The following is an 11,180-nucleotide window of genomic DNA, read 5'->3' as shown; positions in this document are numbered from 1 at the left end:
CCCAGACTTGTATTTTTTGGGGTTGTCCCTGCATCATCACACTGCATATCAACATCTTCAGAAGGACAACATATCCTAGCATGCCCACACTCCCTGAAATCCTGCCAAACTACATAAGGTCAAACAGCTTTGTTTTGTGTTTTCTTTGTATAATCAACATTATTACCATGTCACTTTAACAACACATGTCCACAGACTTTAACTGTCACACAGGGATACAGGGGAAAGCACCAGTGCTTCAAATTTCAAGCATGTGCAGACTAAGGATCCAGTTCCAGACTTCTTCTTGCCTTGTTCTTGCCTGTTGCATTTTGCTGGGCCTAAACATTGTCGATCCACACCCCTTACATGTGACACTGTATTTTTTTTTTTAGCTTATGCAACACACTATTGTTGGGCAGTCATTTTCTATTTAGCTTTGGCTGCACGTCAGCCTCTGTAGGTCGACATGTGCTCATTCCAAATGTCACAAGATCAACATGTTATGTATGGATGGGTGGTAGTCATGTGACCGCCAGTCGGCTGACCGACAGTCACATGACCTCCTCCGTGAGCCCGACGGCTCACTATCCCGATGGTCGGCATGCCAACCAACAGGGACTATTTCCACTCGTGGGTGTCCACGACACCCATAGAGTGGGAATAGAACCCGTGGCGACCGCAGGTCGCCACCGAGCCCGCAGCCTGGCGAGCGCAGCAAGCCCGCAAGGGGCTTGCTGCACTCGCCCCTCCCCTCCCCTCCGGGATCCCGGCGTCGGTATGCTGCCGGGATCCCGGCGTCGGTAAGGTGACCGGCGGTCAGGAGACCGCCGGTCACCCGTACTACACCCGTATGGATACATCACATTTTTTTTTTTCCTTCATGCGGCACATGTACTCAAATTGCAATGGGAAATGGTTACGATGTAAGCGGAAGTGTACCAACTCACTGTGTCCTAAGCCTGGCAAACAAAGTGAAGCATGCGAGTTGACTGTGCAAATATTGGAATACCCAGACACAAGTTTTACAGTCCAAAAACATACCAAACTCCACTCAAGTCTAACTATTTTGCTGATAAGCTAGCACATATAAACCCTGTTGTTCAGCCAACCCTGTCGACCTAATGAGTGTTGACCTAGAGTGGGCAGCCTAAACATTGCAGACGTAGACAGTGTACATCTAATGATCCTCACACAAATGTAAAAGCAACATCCATACCATGATGAAGAAGACAAACATTTGACCTTGGCCCAAGATTGGGACCAGTACAACACTGCATTTATTTGGTTAAGAATTTAAAGTAGGTAACAAATTTTATGTAAATGTGTGTAAACTTACTCTCCTCAGCCACATGCGTTCCTCCCGCGACTTCCTCCGGGGCCTCTGCTGCCCATTCTGTGGGTGGAGAAGGAGGCTGGATGGGGGAAGGAGGCTGGATGGGGAAGGAGGCTGGATGGGGGAAGGAGGCTGGATGGGGGAAGCAGGCTGGATGGGGGAAGGAGGATTGAAGGGGGAGGTGCTTCCAGAGGGTGGGTCTGATTGAGAGGGGCAGGGGGGCGGAGAGGTGGGTTGGACCACAGAGGGGGATGGGGGCCGAGAGGTGGTTTGGACCACAGAGGGGCAGGGGGGCAGAGAGGTGGGTTGGACCACAGAGGGGGAGAGGGGCGGAGAGGTGGGTTGGACCACAGAGAGGGAGGGGGAATTTTGTGTCACAGAGGGGGAGGGGGTGGAGAAGGGGAATGTGTCACAGAGGGGGAGGGGGGTGGAGAGGGGGATTGTGTCACAGAGGGGGAGGGGGGAGAGGGGGTATGGGAAAGAGAGGGGGAGGGGTTTGGAGAGGGGGAGGTTGGGAATGAGGAAGGGGATATATTTTGTTGGGGTTAAGGGACTTGAGGTGGGGAAGGAGATTGGGCTGGTGGTGGAAGATGTTGCCTTCCAGCCGCTGCTTGCAGTTGTGCTTGCCCTAGAATGACATATGTTAAATTTAGGATTTTTATAAAAAAATTACCATCAGCATTTCCAAATTACATTGTTCTGTCCCATTTTTAATACACAGAGCAAGTTATTAATGTGTTCAGCCTACAGCCTGTGTAGCGACTCAGTACAACAAATTTCACTTTTTCACAAGCACTTTGCTACCCAGTCAGTACTGCAAGCCCTAACCACACACAATCTGGAAACTTGTTACGTGTGTTATGTTTGTGCTACAATAGTGTAATTACACAGTCTGCTAATAATCTCACTATAGCACTTCTTATAGAAAATGTGCCGTTTTTACATTTAATGTTTCTGCTACTAATCTCAGTTTAATAAACATGTGTACACATTGTAATGCGTTTAACTTACTGCGTCGGCGGCATCTGCGGATTTGTTGGCGCAGCTCCGCCAACAGCTCCGGCGTGTGATAGCGGAGGTCACTCCACCGCCGCTCTAATTGTATGATGCTGCGCCGAGTCCGGGTGCGGCGGACCTCCACATAGGCCTCGCGCTTAACCCGATTGGGTATAAAGGGCCCTGCGCGACCTACGCGGCGGCCCATTACCGCAATCAGCACGCGCAGCTCTTGGTGTGTGAATGCAGCTGCGCGCATGGGCCCTCATTCCGAGTTGTTCGCTCGCTAGTCGCTTTTTCGCAGCAGTACACATGCTAAGCCGCCGCCCTCTGGGAGTGTATCTCAGCTTAGCAGAATTGCGAACGAAGTATTCGCAATATTGCGAAAAGATTTTTCTGTGCACTTTCTGAGTAGCTCGAGACTTACTCTTCCACTGCGATCAGTTCAGTGCTTGTCGTTGCTGGTTTGACGTCACAAACACACCCAGCGTTCGCCCAGACACTCCCCCGTTTCTTCAGCCACTCCCGCGTTTTTCCCAGAAACGGCAGCGTTTTTTCACACACTCCCATAAAATGGGCAGTTTCCGCCCAGAAACACCCACTTCCTGTCAATCACACTCCGATCACCAGAACGAAGAAAAAACCTTGTAATGCCGTGAGTAAAATACCAAACTTCTTAGCAAATTTACTTGGCGCAGTCGCAGTGCGAACATTGCGCATGCTCAATTAGCGGAAAATCGCTGCAATGCAAAGAAAATTACCGAGCGAACAACTCGGAATGAGGGCCATGGTGCCAATGGCGTTTTCCATACATGGGCATATATTTATAGTGTGTGGTGGCATTTGATTGGTTGTATTCTTATGGTGTCATCTTTATTAAACTTTATTGATATGTGTACATTACTGTGCAGGACAGTGTGTATATAGTTAGTTTGCATCAGCGGAGATTCGCACCCACGGACACACACTTATTATCAACATTTTTTTATACAAAAATCCAGAATCAAAATTAATAGCATTGTAGGTTTGTAGGATAAAAGCAAAATGAACTAAACATGACAATGTTTACATATATCTCTCTAGATAGTTATATAGATACATACACACACACGCACACACACACACACACACACACACACACACACACACACACATATACCATTAATATATGGCCTAAATGTATAAACATATAAGTCTACATATATATATATATATATATATATATATATATATACAATGCTTAGACCGGCACTCCAATGAGTGAAGTAATCAGCTGGTGCCCTCACATATACCTCCGTGTATATATACATACAATAGCGTTGGTGCGGCACTCGGCTTGGAAAGAAAGATCAGTAGACTGGCGTATATAACAACGTTTCAGTGCTCCCTTTTATTGCACTATCATCAGGTTAAAAGAGGAATAACATACACATACCTTTTATATGATCAACACCCATGTGAGACGCCGGTTCGGAAAACCCGCCCAGGGTCCCATCCCGGAAACAATAACGTGTGACATCAGCGCGTTTGCGCTTACCAACCATCACCATAGCAACACATAAACAAAAGAAACAGACCTGCATCAGGAAAAGTTCATGTTAGTTTAAGAAACAATACATATATATGATCAATTAAGAAAATAGCATAAAAGAACTGACTAGCTGAAACAAACAAAGCTTATGTATTCATTGAGACCCCGAGGTGATAATACATCAAGCCGATGTATCCATTGTGTCTCCCTCTGAAGTAATAATCTATTACGGTTCCCTCCTCTAATAGGTTTCTGTACATAATCTATCATTCTATATCTCAAACTTGATATACTGTGTCTATATTCAGCAAAATGCCGAGCCACAGGGTGTTCAGATTTTTTATCAGAAGTCAAAGCGGCTCTTATAGATGAACGATGCATTGACATGCGGTCTTTAAACCTACATTGGGTCTTACCTATGTATGAGAGGCCGCATGGGCAAACAATCTGGTAAATTACATAGGTGGAATTGCATGTAAGATGGTGTTTAATGCAATACTTCTTGCCTGTGTGGGGATGAAAAAACGTATCTCCAGCAATCAAAATGGTGTGGTGAATGCAGCTGCGCGCATGGTGCCAATGGCGTTTTCCATACATGGGCATATATTTATAGTGTGTGGTGGCATTTGATTGGTTGTATTCTTATGGTGTCATCTTTATTAAACTTTATTGATATGTGTACATTACTGTGCAGGACAGTGTGTATATAGTTAGTTTGCATCAGCGGAGATTCGCACCCGTGGACACACACACACACTTATTATCAACATTTTTTTATACAAAAATCCAGAATCAAAATTAATAGCATTGTAGGTTTGTCGGATAAAAGCAAAATGAACTAAATGTGACAATGTTTACATATATCTCTCTAGATAGTTATATAGATACATACACACACACACACACACACACACACACACACACACACATATACCATTAATATATGGCCTAAATGTATAAACATATAAGTCTACATATATATATATATATATATATATATTTAGATATTTAAAAAAAATATATATATATTTATATATATATATATATATATATATATATATATGTCTCTAGAGATATAAATCTTCTATATATTAGCCCAGTTCTGTGACTTTGTGACTCATTTGCTAACGCTGGGCGGAGTCACAATGCTGGGCGGAGTCAGAGTCACAGATCTGGGCTAATAAGGAGGCATCTAGGTATGACCCCAGTCGTGTGATTGGCTGAGTGTCTGAAGAGGGGTTGTGATCCCTCGGAGCTGTTTGCCAATCACCTGTCGGTGGGGCGTGGCGGCAGTCAACTTGGCACTGTGTGATTGACTGAAGGAGGAGGACGGGTAACGGGCCGCAGCTGTCTGACGTGGCGGCAGCCGGAGAGTCTGACGCGGCGGCAGCAGAGGATGGATCCGCCCGGGGAGGATGTGAGCGGGCAGCCGAGAGATGCGAGCGGGGAGCGGGCGCAGCCTGAGGCGGCAGCAGCAGATGGACGGATCCGCCCAGGGAGGATGAGAGCGGGGAGCCGAGAGATGCGAGCGGGGAGCCGGCGCAGTCTGAGGCGGCAGCAGCAGAGGACGGATCCGCCCAGGGAGGATGAGAGCGGGTAGCTGAGAGATGCGAGCGGGGAGCCGGCGCCGAAGCATGGAGACACAGAGACAAGCAAGTGACCCGCAGTACACAGCGGCTGCAGCACCTCCTCCCCTCCCAGGCCCACATTCTGTGTATATACCTGCTCTATGTACTCCCTCCATACACACATACATACCTGCTGTACACACATCTACACCCCCACACACATACCTGTCTACCCTATGTACCCCCTCCATACACACATATATCTGCTGTACACTCATACCTACCAATGCCTGCCAGACCCTCTCCCCCATCCACGGCACCCCTACACCCGCCCCTCCCCCACCTGCGGCACCTCCGTATCCCCTACCCCACCCGCGAAACCCCCCCCCTTCCCCACCCGCAGTGCCTCCGGAACCCCTCCCCCATCTGCGACAGCTGCACCTGCCCCTCTCCTAACCGCAGAGCATCTGGACCGCTCCCCCATCTGCGGCCCCCTCCCCATCGCAAGGGGCTTCGCCCCCTTCACCATCTGATGCCCTTTCGTCGTGCAATTGTAATTCTCTATATAATACAAATATTGAATGCCGAAAAGGCGTTCAGGGGTTAAGGGGGCGTAGCCCCTTGCGACGGTGTGAAGAGCGCCCGTAGGGCGCGATGAATCACCTAGTATATATATATATATATATATATATATAGAGAGAGAGAGAGAGAGATAGACAGAGAGAGAAAGAGAGAGAGCGCAAAAATGAAAGACAGGGATATATACACAAACATATTTTTTTTATTTTTGGGGGGGTTCTGAAAATACACAAATAAGTTTTTTATTCTGTTTACTCATCACATTTTGCTGGAACAATCAGCTACACAAAGTCACATAGTAGTTTTTTTGTGGCACTTGTATGGTAAACAGATGCACAAGCCAAACATAAAAAAGGCTGCTGTTATTGTTGTTTAATAACACAATTACACCAAATATAAAAAATAAAAAAAGGAACAGTAATACCATTGTATACAACAATATTACACAACAAACATGAAAAGGAGAACATTAAAGATTAATTCTGTACTGAGACACTATAAAATACTCTCAAAACACAAGCAACACACTCAGAACTTGACCAGGCCAGCTAAATGCCATCAGTCCAAAAAATAAAACACGTACAGACAGATTGGGGAGATAAAAAATAAAAAAATAAAAAATAAGCATACCTGAAATAATCCCGCACAATTTGAGCCCTTACGGCATGACCCCGGCGGTTCACACTCCCCCCACGGAATGGTCACCCAACCCCTGGCTCCTCATCCGGCAATTCCTCCGTGTGGGGAAGCTCTACGTGACTCCTTACAGCGATGTTATGGAGTATAGCGCACAGGACCACAATTTTACTTACCATCTCCGGTGAATACATGATGTCGCCACCAGTGCAGTGGAGCACACGAAAACGCCCTTTAAGAACACCAATCGTGCACTCCAACAGCTGTCTAGTGGCAGTAAGCGCGGAGTTAAATGCTGACTGTGGTCCTGGCCTGGGTTTATTGTAAGGAATTATGAGCCAGGGGGTGCAAGGATATCCACGGTCTCCTGTTTTAGAATATGAGGAGAGAAAAAGGATAAAAGCAACATTAAAGAATGTAATTCAAACAATATGACTGTTCAAAAACAACAAATTAATGAACTCACCCAATAGCCACATGTCTTGGCCTTCCATCGTTCTTAATCTTTGCCATATCCCTGATTGTCGAATGACATGGGCATCATGGGAGTTCTCTGGAAACTTAGCATTCAGGGACAGGATCTGGAAGGATGGGCCACAAACAACCATTACATTCAGAGAATGAAACAGTTTCCTGTTTCTATAGATTTCTTCATTATGTTTTGGCGCAACAATGGCAACATGTGTCCCATCCACAACCCCAATAACGTGTGGGAAGCGACTACCCCCTTCCTGAAATTGCCACTTCACCACAGCCAGGGCACCAGCATCCAAAGGCATTGTTATCAATTGTTTCACTCGCCGTAGGAAAGCTTGGCTGACAAGCCGCAGGACCTTACTGGACATGCCAACCAGGTCCCCAACTACATGCTGGTATGATCCAGTGGGCAAAAAATGTAACACAGCAAGGAATTGTGTCAATGCTGGTATTGCTATAGGATACCTAATGGATTGTTCCAGATCACTCTCTATTATGGAGAGAGTGTCTAGGATTAGATGAGGTGGCAGCCTGTATCTGCGCAATACCACATCATCAGGCATCCCAAAAAGGGTGACACGGGTACGGAAAATTGGTGGCCTTGCACGACTCCGTTGCCTTGGAGGATGAGGAGCCAGTTGGGGTTGGAGGGCTTGCGCAGGTTGGTGTGGGAGTGCTTCTGCAGGTCCGGGTGGGAGGGCTTCCGCAGGTTGGGGAGGTAGGGCTTCAGCAGCCACATATATGGACATCACCAACTTCAAATGAAGGTAAGAACCATTAAAACACACAATCAATTTACAACACACATTGCCAAAAAACTACAAATGTGTATGGGTGTTCAAACACTTACTGCAGGAGCGTACTCCATATCTTCATGATGAAAATCCGGATCAAAAAAAAAAAAAAGCCCCAGTTAGCTACGTAGCTACAACATAGTTTACCATCACACCTTTAAAAAAAAACAAAAAAAAACATACCCAAATAATTAATGCAACAAGATATGAATTACCTACTAAGTATGGAATATTAAAAAATAATATATATATAAAACAAAAGGAGTAAGATAATAGGCCACTTACCTGCTCAGAAATTGAAGATACACTTGGTTCCAAAAAACTAAATAAACAGGTCTACTTCGGCTACAAAGAAATTTGTCTGAAAACAAACAATAGAGCGACCTACAAGAGAGAGCAAAGGCCAATGAGAATAGGAACACACACACTGTCACCCCTCCAACATCATGCCACCCAGGGACAGGCCACTTACCTGCTCCGAAAGTAATCAGAATCTTGAGTCAAAACTGGGAAAAAAATCTGCCTACTTCGGCTAAATATAAAGATAACACAAACCAAACAATAAAGCTACCTACAAGAGAGAGCAAAGGATAATGAGAATAGGAGCACACACACTGTCACCCTTCCAACACCATGCCACCCAGGGACAGGCCACTTACCTGCTCAGTAAGTAATCAGAATCTTGGGTCAAAACTGGAAAAAAAATCTGCCTACTTCGGCCAAATATAAAGATAACACAAACCAAACAATAAAGCTACCTACAAGAGAGAGCAAAGGATAATGAGAATAGGAACACACACACTGTCACCCCTCCAACACCATGCCACCCAGGGACAGGCCACTTACCTGCTCAGTAAGTAATCAGAATCTTGGGTCAAAACTGGAAAAAAAATCCGCCTACTTCGACTAAATATAAAGATAACACAAACCAAACCAAACAATAGAGCTACCTACAAGAGAGAGCAAAGGACAATGAGAATAGGAACACACACACTGTCACCCCTCCAACACCATGCCACCCAGGGACAGGCCACTTACCTGCTCAGTAAGTAATCAGAATCTTGGGGCAAAACTGGAAAAAAAATCTGCCTACTTCGGCCAAATATAAAGATAACACAAACCAAACAATAAAGCTACCTACAAGAGAGAGCAAAGGACAATGAGAATAGGAACACACACACTGTCACCCTTCCAACACCATGCCACCCAGGGACAGGCCACTTACCTGCTCAGAAAGTAATCAGAATCTTGGGTCAAAACTGGAAAAAAAATCTGCCTACTTCGGCTAAATATAAAGATAACACGAACCAAACAATAGAGTTACCTACAAGAGAGAGCAAATGACAATGAGAATAGGAACACACACACTGTCACCCCTCCAAAACCATGCCACCCAGGGATAGGCCACTTACCTGCTCAGAAAATGAAGATACACTTGGTTCCAAAAAACAAAATAAACAGGCCTACTTCAGCTACAAAGAAATTTGTCTGAAACCAAACAATAGAGCGACCTACAAGAGAGAGCAAAGGCCAATGAGAATAGTAACACACACACTGTCACCCCTAGAACAGGCACACTGCAAATTACATGTTACAGAACTATTAGATACTACATGTAAACACAGATAATAACTTAAACATAAAACACCATACAAAATAAACAAATTTTAACCCACTACAAAGAAGCATTGCACACCCATACATACTCTGTTTTGTAATATACTAACTAATTTACAAACAATATAAAAGTTGTGTAAAACACGCCGTCCGCAACACAACAGTAAGAAATTAGCAAGCTAACAAATGCACATTTTTATGCAATATACTGCATTAAAAACTCACTCAGAAATGTGCTATGCACCACGTCCACCTTGCTTCTGTAGTAATTCTCACCATACACCCACACACACAGGCTGCATGCAAGGCGTTTAAATAGCCAGTACAGCAATTACTGGACCAATTTGCATAATTTACACCTGTGCGAAAAACCACACTGGAAATCACACGCAGCTATAAATCGCAAGACAGCTGTGCAAACACACATGCCACCAGCAACATGGCTACACGTGAGCAGATGGCTGCAGAGTTGGACATGGTGCAGCAGCAGATGTCCACATTGACATCTAGGCGACTAGCGCTGCAGAGACAGATGCTGCAAGCTGCCAGTGGCGATTATGAAAGAGCAGCACCCAGTACTGTGGAAACCCCATCTTGTGATACACAGGAGTTAGGTGTGAATCCCCTACCAGACACAGATACTGGGGAAACTGAGGGCGATTCGGGACTACCATCACAAACCCTAAGTACACAACCAGCTAGTGAAGAGGAAGATGGTGAGGAGGTACAGGACGATAGCTCACAGGCTACATCCAAAAAACGTAGAAGACAGCCCTCCTTCACTAAGAGGGAGTTACGAGTTCTGGTCACACAGGCCATGGAAAAAATTCATAGAGGCAGCAAAAACATGGGTGCTGCAACCAAAGATCGCATCTGGAGGGACATTACTGATTCTGTAAATGAAGTCGGCTCAATTGTCCGCACCTCACAGGAAGTTAGAAGACGGTAAGTGTATATTGACACTAGAGATGAGCGCCGGAAATTTTTCGGGTTTTGTGTTTTGGTTTTGGGTTCGGTTCCGCGGCCGTGTTTTGGGTTCGACCGCGTTTTGGCAAAACCTCACCGAATTTTTTTGGTCGGATTCGGGTGTGTTTTGGATTCGGGTGTTTTTTTCCAAAAAACCTAAAAAACAGCTTAAATCATAGAATTTGGCGGTCATTTTGATCCCAAAGTATTATTAACCTCAAAAACCATAATTTCCACTCATTTTCAGTCTATTCTGAATACCTCACACCTCACAATAGTATTTTTAGTCATAAAATTTGCACCGAGGTCGCTGTGTGAGTAAGATAAGCGACCCTAGTGGCCGACACAAACACCGGGCCCATCTAGGAGTGGCACTGCAGTGTCACGCAGGATGGCCCTTCCAAAAAACCCTCCCCAAACAGCACATGACGCAAAGAAAAAAAGAGGCGCAATGAGGTAGCTGTGTGAGTAAGATTAGCGACCCTAGTGGCCGACACAAACACCGGGCCCATCTAGGAGTGGCACTGCAGTGTCACGCAGGATGTCCCTTCCAAAAAACCCTCCCCAAACAGCACATGACGCAAAGAAAAAAAGAGGCGCAATGAGGTAGCTGTGTGAGTAAGATAAGCGACCCTAGTGGCCGACACAAACACCGGGCCCATCTAGGAGTGGCACTGCAGTGTCACGCAGGATGTCCCTTC

The 11,180-nt window shown here is 45.5% G+C and overlaps 1 long non-coding RNA gene across 1 annotated transcript; it reads right to left on the bottom strand.

Annotated features, from left to right (window-relative positions):
- Positions 1-8,762: 8,762 nt before the first annotated feature.
- LOC134943535 (uncharacterized) lies at positions 8,763-9,203 on the bottom strand. The gene is made up of 3 exons (XR_010181597.1): positions 9,122-9,203; positions 8,935-9,033; positions 8,763-8,846 (listed from the first exon to the last, which is right to left on the bottom strand). It is a non-coding gene; the product is annotated as an uncharacterized LOC134943535 (long non-coding RNA).
- Positions 9,204-11,180: the final 1,977 nt, after the last annotated feature.

The sequence above is a fragment of the Pseudophryne corroboree genome, chromosome 7 (assembly GCF_028390025.1).
Source record: "Pseudophryne corroboree isolate aPseCor3 chromosome 7, aPseCor3.hap2, whole genome shotgun sequence".
NCBI lineage: Eukaryota > Metazoa > Chordata > Amphibia > Anura > Myobatrachidae > Pseudophryne > Pseudophryne corroboree.
This window is presented reverse-complemented; position numbering and strand designations above follow the sequence as displayed.